Source organism: Lutra lutra, chromosome 11 (assembly GCF_902655055.1).
Source record: "Lutra lutra chromosome 11, mLutLut1.2, whole genome shotgun sequence".
NCBI classification, from domain to species: Eukaryota; Metazoa; Chordata; class Mammalia; order Carnivora; family Mustelidae; genus Lutra; species Lutra lutra.
The window spans coordinates 79,453,031-79,466,184 of record NC_062288.1 but is presented as its reverse complement, the minus strand read 5'-3'; the positions used below and the strand labels follow the sequence as shown (position 1 = coordinate 79,466,184).

The 13,154-nt window shown below is 38.4% G+C and overlaps 1 long non-coding RNA gene across 3 annotated transcripts in view; it reads left to right on the top strand.

The window, feature by feature from the left end:
• The window catches only part of LOC125080564 (uncharacterized), a 310,278-nt gene that overhangs the window by 237,205 nt on the left and 59,919 nt on the right, over positions 1–13,154 (top strand). Inside the window, exon 6 of one of the 3 annotated variants that reach the window (XR_007121404.1) lies at positions 1,679–3,954. The exons of the other annotated variants lie outside the window; for them this stretch is intronic. This is a non-coding gene — a long non-coding RNA (uncharacterized LOC125080564). Of the gene's footprint in view, positions 1–1,678; positions 3,955–13,154 lie in introns of those variants that run through there. 3 annotated transcript variants of the gene reach the window in all.

The window sequence follows — 13,154 nt, the reverse complement described above, 5'->3', positions numbered from 1 at the left end:
TCATTGTGGTTTTGATTTGTACTTCCCTGATGCCGAGTGATGTGGAACACTTTTGCATGTGTCTGTTGGCCATCTGGACGTCTTCTTTGCAGAAATGTCTGTTCGTGTCTTCTGCCCATTTATTGATTGGATTTCTTGTTCTTTGGGTGTTGAGTTTGATAAGTTCTGAATAGATTTTGAATACTAGCCCTTTATCTGATACATCATTTGCAAATACCTGCTCCCATTCTGTAGAATTTAGTTTTTTGATTCTTTCCTTCACTGTGCAGAAGTCTTTTTTTATCTTATTGTAATGCCAATAGTTCATTCTTGCTTTTGTTTCCCTTGACTTTGAAGACATGTCTAGCGAAAAGTTGCTGTGGCTAAGGTCAAAGAGATTGCTTCTTATGTTCTTCTCTAGGATTTCCATGGACTCCTATCTCATATTTAGGTCTTTCACCCATTTTGAATTTATTTTAGTGTATGGCATAAGAAAATAGTCCAGTTTCATTCTTCTGCATGTTGTTGTCCAGTTTTCCCAACACCATTGTTGAAGAGATGGTCTTTTTTCCACTGGATATTCTTTCCTGATTTGTTGAAGGTTAGTGGATCATGAGTTGCAGGTCCATAACTGGTCTCTCTGTTCTGTTCCATTGATCTATGCGTCTGTTTTTGTGCCAGTATCATAATGTCTCAATGATTACAGCTTTGTAATATAGTTTAAAGTCCAGATTAGTGATGCCTCCAATTTGGTTTTCTTTTTTGACATTACTTTGGCTGTTCAGGGTCTTTTCTGCTTCCATATAAATTTTAGAATTTTTTGTTCTAGCTCTGTGAAAAATGCTGGTGTGGTTTTGATAGGGATTATGAAAAAGTACATTTTGGTACAGCCTTGCAGAGGGAAGACAGCTGAAAGTTGTTCCCAGTCTCTCCTTTGGTTCAGATGCATGACCTGATTTAATGCTGTTGTCTTATTACATCTTTTCCCTGCAATAAACCATAAAGCCAGAAGCTTGGACATTTTGGAACCTATGAATCTTCTTTAGCAACCAAATGCTATCTCACTTGCCACCATTTGTGCAGTTGGATTTCAGAAGATCACCTCAGCTAGTAAAATGTGCAAGTATCTAGCAAACACATGAAAAAATACCTAGAAATTTATAGATATTATCAATGTATAGAGACAATTCTTATTTAAAAAATACTGTTAAGTAGAAAACATCATCTCATATGTATGACACATATTTCGAACTTAATACTGTGCAAAAAATGTTTATAAAGATCTAACAGAAGAAGTAGCTCACCATATGGAATAAAATGAGGCATGACATTTAAAGTGAATGCCACAAGAGTCAAAGACTTAACTAGTCGGGTTAAAACTTAAAGAAAATTAGAGAAAATGTAGGAGATATGTTTATGAACATATGTTTATGTTCTGAAAACACAGAAATAGTAAAGTGAAAAATTTGATTGTATTGATATTAGACAAGGTTAAAATAGAACAGAAAACTGAAAGAATATAGCAAAGTTTAAACCAATAAAAAGATTTTATATCTAATACATAGATATATATCTGAATATGTAGGAAACTTGTGTAAATCAATCAGAAAAAAAAGGAAACAAGATAGAGGCTTAAACTGACTGGTGGTCATATTAATGAAATTGAAATAACACTAACATACTATTTTATACCTCCCAGGTTGGCAAAATGGAGTACAAGAAATTCCAAATGTTGGGAATGATGTGGAGAAATGGGAAGTTGCTGGATCTCTAGTGAGACTATACTTGGGTATATATTTCAGGATTAATAACTTGGCAGCACTCAGAGAACTTATGATCCAACTAGCCCATTCCTGCACTTATGTCACAGAGAAATTCCCTCACATATCCATGAAGGTAGTGAGCAAGGATAATCATCAATCATAGTTGAGATTTGGAGGCAATGGTCACACTCCCTTTTGTTACAGTTCCCCTTAGAACCCAACTGCCATTTACTGAGAAGCCAAAACCACTTGGAGAGGCCATAGGGAGACTTTCCATTTCCTAGTGAACCCAGCCTTGGGCTCATCCAGTCCCATCACCGGATGCGCACACGAATAAGCCCTTGGACTGTCTAGCACTAGTAAGTGTGAGTGTAAGTGGCACTGGCCACTTACAGTAAAGTAACTTCCTGAAATGATACTAAAGTTGATTATTACTTCCAAAAAGGACTTTGAGGAAGCAAGTGTGGGACTTCCACTTTGTAGAGATGAAGTGTACATTTCCCCCCACTAAAAACAATTAAAACTCCTGCTCATTAGTTGTAAAACAAACGTAAGAAAACTCTGAAAGGTTGAGAGAAGGCAGACCAGATAGGCACCTCAGGATACAAAGAACAGTATGATGATGAGTTCCCTGCGGTTTTCCTGTTTTCTGGGTGGTTTTTTGAGGGGATAGGGGAGTGCCTCATATATCCCTGGACTTACAGGTGAAGAAGCTAGTTACCTGAAAATGCCAATAGGTTCAGACGAAATAAATAGATAATAACTAGAAGCATGTTCTTGTAGCCCAAAGACCATGAAAGGAATATCCTAGAAAGACAAAAAATTTTTAGACAATAGCCACTTGACTTCAGTCAGACGCCAGAGAAAAAACTTTGACTCCATCACCAGCCATGCTGACAAAGGCCAAGAGGGGAGCCTAGACTTGCACTCTGATCCCACAGTGATGAAGTGCCTCCCTCTCCCCACTGGGCTAGGTCAGAGGAATGGAAAGTCAGGACTTGCCGCCATTACTCCCCTCTTCCTGGGCTAGTGGAGGCCACTTGTGGAACTTGTGGAACAGTAGGAAGGATCTCTCCCAGCAGGCAAGAGATCCGCAGAGGATCTTGTAGTTCCAGAAGATATGAAAATGTACAAAAACAAGAAGAAAAAAAACATGATGGATGGATGCAAAAGGAGTAAAGGAGCCAAATGAAAGTGCTCCCAGTGATCAAAACTGGAAAAATTTGAGGAACAAAATGGATTATTTTTAAACACATTGTATTGTAACCCAAAATACAGGATAAGTATGAGTGAGTACAAACTGATAGGCATAAATGATTGAATAAATTAATAGATGGGGATGAAGAGGCAAATTTCCCATACAGAAGAATTCCAAATAATGTATGTAGATACCTGACCCTCAAGGAAGGGGCATAACTCTTCACTCTTTACGTGTGGGCTGCACCTAGTGACTTGTTTCTAAAAAGTACAATATGAAAGTGGGGGGGAAACCACGAAACTTTACAGTGCAGGAAGCTCACAACACTAACTTGGCCAGGTGATCAAGGTCAACATGATTGGAAATAAATTGTGTTGTACCCTTGACATGTACTTTGCTATGAGGTAGTGAAAATGGCACTTGACCTCTGTGGTTTTCCTCCCCAAGACACATAACCCCAGTCTAATCATGAGAAGATCATCAGGCAAGTTCCATTAGAGACGTACCCTACAAAAATACCTGGCCAGGACTTCTCAAGAACTGTCAAGGTCATCAAAACAGGGGAAATCTAAGCAACTGTTACAGCTAAGAGGAGCCCAAGGAGACATGGTGCCTTAATGTAATATGGTGTCCTCACTGGGATCCTTGGAAAGAAAAAGGACAGTAGGTAAAAACTAAGGAAATCTGAATGAAGTATGGACATCAGGTAACTGGTTAATTAATTGTAACAAACATACCATAGTGATGTAAAATGCTAACAATAGGGGAAACTGGGAGCACGGTATAAGGTAGTTCTATATTATCTTCTTAAATATAAAACATTCTCTAAAATAAAAACTATTTTTTTAAAAGTGAGAAGAGAGTTGATGTTACTAACTAGAACCTAGTTAAAATTCAAATCAAGTTCTTAATGGTAACTTCTAGCAAAGCATATTTAAGGTCTATATGGTAAATTACATCCTATTTTCCTATGTGAATAAATGGCCAAATATAATAAAGCTGAGATCACTATTATTTTGAACAAGAATAATCGTGTGTGTGTGTGTGTGTGTGTGTGTGTGTGTGTGTGTGTGTGTGAGAGAGAGAGAGAGAGAGAGAGAGAATGAGAGAGAGAGAGGAATTACCTTTCACCAAGGGTTGGTGACTGTAGATAAAAATTTTATTTCAGTAGAAAACTATACACACCTTTACACCTTTCTGGGTCAGCAGTTTCTGTTCCTGCTCATTGTCTTTGAACTGTTTGTACCTCTTTATAAATTGCAAGTAACTGATGGATACGCAAGCTGTCTTGTGTTTGTTTGAGACTTAATTGACTTCCTTCTCCATTGTGGGAAAACTGGTTCTGTTACCTATCTGTAAACCAGATTGGATGCTATCAGTTTGCACAAATGGTCAACCCTTACCAAACTTGCAATGCTTTCAGTCTTCTTCACTATCTCACTACAGGCCTCCAATCAATGTTTCCAGGTTTTCTCCCTACCCCCTGACTTGGCATCACTGAGAACAAAACCCTAACCACACAGATCCTTATGGAGGTTGCCTTGTTGCTGGCTCTTTCCCTCCGGATCTGAAGCAGCTCTGTGAGCTAAAGGCAAATGATGTATCAGTCTTGAAGGACTCATCACCACAGCAGACCGTGCACGGGCCCAATTTCTCCCCAACCAGTCACATCAAGGTGTGCGACCTGTTCAGTCTCAAGGGACCTTGCACTCAGGAGGACTCCACTCTTGGGTTAATGCACTGTTGTTTCTATCTTGAAATTCTTAATCATTTTTGAGCAAAGGGACCTACATTTTCACTGTGCAGTGGGACTTGTGCTGCTGGTTCTGATTGTGAATAGGACAAGGGTATTTGTGGTGTCTGGGAGTAAGAATTCCTGTCCCTTTCAAAGTCCTTCGAACTGGACTAAGCATCACATGGATGTGAGACACATTAACAGGAGAAAATCAGATTTAATAGGGTGTGTTTGGGGAATCCACACAGACATGGAAATTCCAAAGACCGGCAAGATGAGGTATATATGTCATCCTGAACATAGGAGAACGGAGCAGCGGTCTGGACTTCAGAGAGAAGGGATGCATCTCATGGGGGGCTAAGAAGAGCAGATGTTGAGCAATTAGCTGTTTGCCCCACCAAACAGATGGGTTATTCAGATGAAATTTATCTCTGCTAGTAACCGTGATTCTAGGAAAGACCCCCAATTTAGATTCATCGATGTAGTTGAGTGAGGGGCAAAAGTGTGTCTGGAGCTGGTAGGGTCTTGATTACCTTCAGGTCAGAGTAATCTTCATGCCAAAGGGGCCCATCTTGTGCAGGACTGCCCTCGGCCCCAGCAGTGGGTATTTTAGCTTGTCTGTGTTGATCGACAACATTAGTCTGGCAGAAAAGTGGGAGTAAATATTTATGAAAGTCATGTCATATTTTTTGATCATCGTTATTAAACTTGCAATGCAAATCGTATGTAGTTTATCATGGCTGTAGCATTACAAACTTAAATATGAATAGGACTCTGGCCAACGGTACATTATGAAAAGACCCAATCAAAGGGCATGAGCCCAATTCACTCACTTTAATAATGATGTGCATAAAATCTCTGCTCGTGGAGAAGATTGTGAGTCAGGTGAAGTGTATCTTGGAATCCTCCGTGGTCCCTTTCTGCCACTTATCCCCCGGTGTTTCCCAGCAGAAACTTAGTCCCTCCCATTTCAAATATGTCCTCACAATACCGCCTTCCTTGTCACTGTCACCTTGCAATACATTTTCATCAGTTAGTAGCTCATTCTGAAATATTTTTATTTTGTTAACTCACTTCTAATTTTGGAATGCAACATCCTCCCCCATAAAGAAATTGTAAACATCAGATCTGAAAATGACAGAAAGACTGTCCTGAAGCCGCTAACATTTTGCATGTTGGTAAGGTACAGCCTGCTATTAAATATTTACAGGATGGCAGGCCTTTTCCAAAGGGATCTTTGCCCTGATTATTTTAAATTCAAAATTTTGTAAGCTACAAACAGTAGCTGAATTCAGGTTAGTAGTAGAGCTTGACCTTATTTAATAGGAAAATTATTCTCTGGGGTGCCTGGGTGGCTTAGTGGGTTAAGCCTCTGCCTTTGGCTCAGGTCATAATCTCAGAGTCCTGGGATCAAGTCCTGCACGGAGCCCCACATCGAGCCCCACATCAGGCTCTCTGCTCAGCAGAGAGTCTGCTTCCTCCTCTCTCTCTGCCTGCCTCTCTACCTACTTGTGATCTCTGTGTGTCAAATAAATAAATCTTAAAAAAAAAATTATTCTCTGGTTTCCAAAGTTCTAGACTTTCTTTTCTTCAGAAGTTTCATTTGTTTGTTTTTATAAACCATGAGCATTGCAAGTGTTGGATTACAGATATCTGCCTCTAATGGATTCCTTTACCAACTCACATCGGTTTACTTTACTGCACTCATGGGTACCTCTAATAGAAGGGGAGAAGTCTAAATTTATAGTAGAGCTGTTGGCATAATGTCTCCATCTGACCAAATTTTCACCAGAAAAAAATTACTATGTTTGTGTTAAAAGAGTAAACCATCAATAAATGTGTAAATGCGTCAGATAGCATGTTGCTTGAGCCTAATCTGGGAGATGGAGCAAATGGAAGGTCTTTGATGCTCAGGGGAGTCACTGTTGCTCCAAAAGCCTGGGGCCATCCACACACTACACCCTGCTTTGTGACAGAGCTGATCTAAGAGAGAACTGAAGGCATTTTATACTTCTCTGTATTTTTGTCTTAGGTAAATTCACGTATTGTATATCATCCATACGTCCTTGAGAAAAGGTGTTTGTGATACTAGAAATCAAAACATAGAATGTTTTTATATCCAGCACCTCTTCTCGGACCCTCATCTTTTCAAAGGCAACTTCTTCCTTTTCACTTTGCTTATCCTCTAACAGAAATATCATTTATGCATACCAACAGGCTGCTTTCTGAAAGAAAACATCCTGTCTTTTTCTCCCACCAAAAAGTACTGCAGCATGGTAGTCCTAAAGAGTTAAATAAAATAATATCGTCCCATTTTCCATGTTACAACATGTACTCTGGTTCAATTTTTACTCTCAAGGATGTATTCTATCCTTCCATAGCTTCAGTGGGAAATGTATACAAAATACATTTCAAGAAAAAATTGCACCAGAGACTGATAAACATTTCAAGGATAAAGGTAAATGTGTTCAGTGAGATCTCTATCTTCACTATTCAAAGGATGCCAAGTGTTCATCAAGTTTACACAATGATTTTTTTCCTAGTGTCTCAGATACTTGATCATATAATAGGGGTACATTATCCTCTTCAGAGTAAGGTCTCCTGGATGGACCAAGCGTGTGGGCTAGATATCGGTGATATTGCTCGTAGTGGTCACTAGATGGCGCCAGGAGCATCTAAAATAGCTAAGTGCCACACAGTAGCGTCCTAAAATACTCCTTTAGTTCAGCATTTCCTAGAATTGTAGAAAATTCTTTCTGAAAGAAAAACTATTTCTGAAAGAAAAACTATTTTAAAATTGCTTTGCACATTTTGTATACCTAAACAAATGCTTTTCTTCCAAGGTTAAAAATAATCACAGAACCTCATTAGAAATTGTGCATTTTTTTAAAAATCTATTTAAGCACTGATTTTTTTTTTCCCCCAGAACTGGTTTTCCTTCTTTGCTTATGAACCATTTATGATGATTACTCTACTCAGTAGCATTCTGCCAAGCTGCTAAGGCTGCACTTGTAGTACTTTAAAAGCTTATTTTTTTCGGAATGTATACATGTCTACAAGAAAATTAGAAAGAGTGGTTGATGGAAGGTAAAGTGCCTTATGTAAAGTCAGATAAACAAGCTAATGGTCACACTGAACTCAACTTTCAGCCTACATAATCAGGAATCATTAAATTATAGTTTTTCTAACTCTAAGACATATTGCATGACTCAAGCAGTGAAAGTGGGTTGGAAAATTATGGCCTCAAACAAATAGAGTGGAATCCTTCTTTTTGCTGATGTTGGAAAAGTTTCTAATTTCTAAACTGCTGACCTGCCATGAAATAGTTGAAGTTTGTGAGTATATAACTTAAGGACTAGTGTTCACAGAGCTGGAATGGGCTCTCCTTTGGTACAGGCAGCAGGATGGGACTGAAAGGTAGGGACAGGAGAGAGGAGCACAGAGAAACTCCCACATAGTCAAGCCCAGAAGGATGTTCCAGAAGACAGTAAAAAGTGTCTCTCAAAGACGATTATACCAGATGAACTCTGGGATTTTTGCAATGCTTTAAAGCCACAGTCTCTGGATACAAAGATGTTCGTATTTGTTTTGCACAGAGCTGTTCTAGAAGAAGATATTTTCTGATTAAATAAGTCAAATAATTAAAACCTTAGTTTTGTTATTAATTGAACATTTTTGTTTTGATTCAATTGCTCATTTATATTTACTTAATAATCTGAATGCTGGTTTGTGCAAAAAATATTCAAAATAGTGAAAAGTGTTTTTTAATAGGTTGTATGCAAAAAGTGACTTCTGAAAAAAAATCTGCCACTTTGGAACAAAAAGGCAAATGAATGGACATCTTTTGGGATACTTAATAGGTCCTAACGATATATACCATATAGGTATATGTGTTTGTCTTTAGGAATGAGTTCTAGACTCACTAGAGTAAAATTGTTTACGGATTCCTGAAAAATTAGCTCTGAAGGTGTATCTAGATACTGAGAAAGCCTGAAACTCTGTTACTGGATATGTGATCCTGAGTGGGATATTAACACTTAGGAACCTTGATTCTGTGTCCCTAAAATAAATATAATACTCAACTTACACAGGCCATTAGAAGGATTAAGTGAATTTAGATGCCTAGCCCAGACTGGCTCTTATTGGCTACTCAGCCAATGTGATTTTCTCCCTTCCCCCAAGTCCCCTACACAGTGATGAGATGTTTTTTTAAAATGGGCAGACATGCACTGAATCAACTGTATTAAAAATAATAATAATAATAATAACACAACAGTCTTTATTTTGCCAATGAGTAAATGTTATATATTACAATTTTAACAATGTAAATTGTAAATTTAACTTCCTGCCATCCATATCTCAAAAGTAGAAATCATGCCAACAGAATGTGTCAGTATCTCTCACCCTCTTATTGGATGTCACTGTAAGCTGATAGCTTTTTGCCTTGATTTCTTTAACTTGTCTGGAAAGTGAAAAGGACAGAGAGTGCAAATGGCACCAGCGCCTGTTCCCCCATGCCTTGCAGGGAATTCCCCTCTGTACTGTGTAAGACAAAACAAACAAGACCATTAATAAGATTATTTCATTTAGGCTATTGCAATAGGGAAAGTCCCCCAGATGAGAAGTTCTGAATGACTTTGAAGGGAGGTTTTGTTTAGATTCTTATAGCAAGGAGCAGACATGGTACAGGTGAGGAGATCTGGAGTTGGGATTGGTTTGCAATAAGGGGAACAGTCAATCATTAGCTGAACAGGAAATGTTGTCTCTGTGTCTGGCTAGTTCCAGGAGGACAAACAGTTCTAATCTTAGCTAATCACTTATGAGACAAAGAACAGGAAGTTGGGTACAGGCTAAAGGGGAAGCATGTGTCTAGCTCTATCAGCAGTCTCAGGTAAGAGGGGAAAGTTTCTTTGGCCTTGTCACAGGCAAACAAGGGAGTCGTCTTTGAATCTTATTGGAGTCATAAGAAAGAGTGGACAGCAAACCTTACCTAAGTCATACGTAGAAGGTGATTCTTTTTGGTGAGTTGCTTTCCTAGAACAAAGATGATGAGGGATTTTAGAAAACAAAAAGTTGCGGGGATTTCTCAACCTTCACTATTTTCTAGAAGCACAAGGCTCAATCAGGTAAAATTAAACCTTGTCAGTTCCCTCTCCCCTCTTCGTTCAAGACAAATGAGTATCTTTAACTGCTAAACTATAGGTGACTATAGGTGATTATAAATCTCCTGAGTCAGGTGAACCAGGGACAAGAAATGCTCCTGTGAAGACTCTTGCTAGAGTTGTAATTGCAAAACTAATTGGATCATTTTTTGAGAGGTAGTGGCCCATGTCAGTTCTTTTAAAACGGTGGAGGTCAGTTGTCTTGAAAGAGGGATGCCTTAAATGAAAAATAGAAATATTGACATAAAAGGTTAAATTGAAGAACCAGGAGTTAAAGCCTGAGAAGATTCGGTCCCGTGGATTCCAAGAGTTGGTGGATAGGAATCATGCATCACTGCTCATTGAAGCTAAGACGTCAGTGTTCTTGGTGATATTGTCCAGTCGTGGCTACTTCTCTCATAAGGACATGCGTGACGCAAGCATTTCACTGGACTTCCTCAGTGACTTGGACAGAGACTTGCCCAGGGAAAAATCATGATCTGCTGTGATAATGAGTCCTTCAAGGTTGATATCATGTCATTAGGCTTTAGCTCACAGTGCTTCTTCAGATCCTGAGGGAAAGAGCCAGCAACAAGGCAACCTAGAGTCTCTATAAGGATCTATACATTCAAGTTTTTATTTTCGGTGATGCCAAGTCAGGAGGGAGGGAGAAAAATTGGAAACATGAATTGGAGGGCTAGAGCCAGATAGTGAAGGAAGCTGGGAAGAATTGCATATTTGCTAAGTGCTGGCCATTTGTGCAAGCTAATAGCATCCAGTCCAGTTTCAAGTAGCAAACAGTTTTTCCAAATGGGAAAGGAAGTCAGTTACATCTCAAATAAACACAAGACAGAGTTTGCATATTCATCAGTTACCTGCAACTTACAGAAAGGTACAAAGGAGTTCACAGACAATGAGCATATTGTTGTATCATGATCCTTATCCATCTGAATCAGACTTTCACATGGTCTCACTTTATTATTTTTTCCAAAATCTTAATTTTTTTCAGTGTTCCAAGATTCATTGTTTATGCACCACACCCAGTGCTCCATGCAGCATGTGTCCTCTTTAATGCCCACCACCAGGCTCGCCCATTCCCCCATCCCTTTCCTCTCCAAAACCCTCAGTTTGTTTCTCAGAGACTCACTTTAAACCGAACTTGAATTTTCAGTTAATGGTAGATTTTTATTTTGCCTTTTGAGACACAGCCAAAACTCTATCAAAGTGGTATTCTTTCTCTCACCACAATAAATAATAAGCTCAGCTTTGTTTTGTCAAAGATTACGTTAGTGATAGAACTGGAAAGATGGCATTTGGTGATTGAATACCAGACTCTGTCAGGTTGGGAAGTTGGGTGGCTTTGGATACCAAAATGAAAAGAGTCTTGAATATGGGACTGGGTCAGATGTTCAGCTAAAACTTCTTCCAGATATTGGGCCTAATAAGTCTTAGAATTAACAAATTGGAGGCTAGTCCCAGTTTGAGAAAACAGATAAGGTATTGGGTATCCATATATCAAAGAAAATTTACTGAAGTCTTTAAAGAAGTTGATTCAGTTTAGTTAAATCTGTTTTGTGTTATGTTATCCTCTATAAAACATGCTTTGTGAAACTTTTATATCATGGTTATAAGAAGGAAATATTCAGGGACTAATCACAATGTCTAAATAAATAAAATGCTGATTTTTAATTTAGTGGCCTTTTGTATTACATTTAATTATGCTTAAAATATGCTGATCTTTTCATAACTTGCCTGCTCTTTTATTAGCTCAATAATTTAGCAGCTTTAGTCAAAACTCAGTTTGCACAGAAAATTTTTTTGACATGGAGGAGGAAAAAGTGATTTTAAGAAGACAAAGCAAAGGATAATAAATTAGAGGTACCAGCAGGTAGCTCTGAAATGAAGATATTTTCCAAAAGTATTATAAATGAGAACTAAAATGAATTCTTTTTTGGTATAAGCACAAACTAAGTGGTATAACCACTAAATTGTTTTTTTTTGTTTTTGTTTTTGTTTTTGTTCCCAATGTTTTGTCAATATAGAAAAAAACAATAAAATAAAAACAATTTTAAAAAGAGAAAGTACAGCCAGGGGAAAACAATTCAATGAACATACCCAGAAACAAAAACTTGGTTTTCTGTGATGGTTGGACATTTAAAAACAGGAGTATGCTACAAGAAGATAATTCCTCTCCTCCTCAGACTTTAATTTTTGTAGTTGTGATTGTTTCTGGAGGGACAGATTAACAATTCACTCCGGCTTTAAAGTCATGGGTGAGGTACACCCCTGACTGAGCTGAAGGGTATTTCTGAGTAACATCGGAGACTTATCTAACCATTGTGCTTGTCTTTAAATGTCAGAAGGAGTTATTCATTAGTATTTCATGGGTACAATCAATACCACTAAAGGAAGTTAAACAAATTTGATTGATAGTTGTTTAAAAACATATTTCAAAAATACTTGTGATTAGAACTGGCAAAATTTCTCCAAAATAATCATCCGAACATACTTCAAAGAGATTATTCTACTCTGACATCTTTATTTTCACTGGGAAGTATGCTTTCTTTCATTCAAATTCTGTCATGACACTCCGAAATATACACCTATATGTGTATAAATAGCCGTTCATTCAGAGAATATTTTTTGAGTGTCTCCTATGCCCCTGACCACTGTGTTGGATGCTGGAGACTTACAGTTAATAATGGAAATCTGCTCCTACCCTCACAGAGCTTCTAGTCTAGAGAAGGACACAACTACAGTACACTGTGGTGAAGTGTGATAGAATGGGGGACGTTCAGTGTGATCTGCGGGACTCCAGGAAGTGCACCAAACCACTCTGGGAATGGAGAAAGGAGGAGTCAGAAAGGATTCCTGAATAATAAGGTGAAAAAATAAATAGGAATTTGCCATGCAAGGGTAGGAAGAGAGGACAGTCATCGGCAGAGATACTCATGACTTGTATATATTGGTACGCTGTAGCTGAAACAACCACTACCTGATTGTGAGCATTTTCAGAGCAAGAACTCTGCCCTATTTATATTCGTAACCTTGCTGCCTAATTCAGGGGTTGGCATTAAAGAGGTGTATCAGGAGTGTTTGATCAGAGGAATTAGGAAAAGATGCAGAGTTCTACTGTGTTCAGAAAGCAGACCTAAATCTGCTAGGGGATGAGATTTCTTGGCACTTTTGTACAAGTGATCCTAGTAGGTCAAGCAAGCAAAGTTAATCAGGTCAAGAATGCCAACAAAACAGGCGAGGAGACCTCTCCTTCAGCGTCATGCCTTCTACTTAGCCAGGTGTAAATCATGACTCAGGTGAGAGGTATTTCTTGTGCTAAG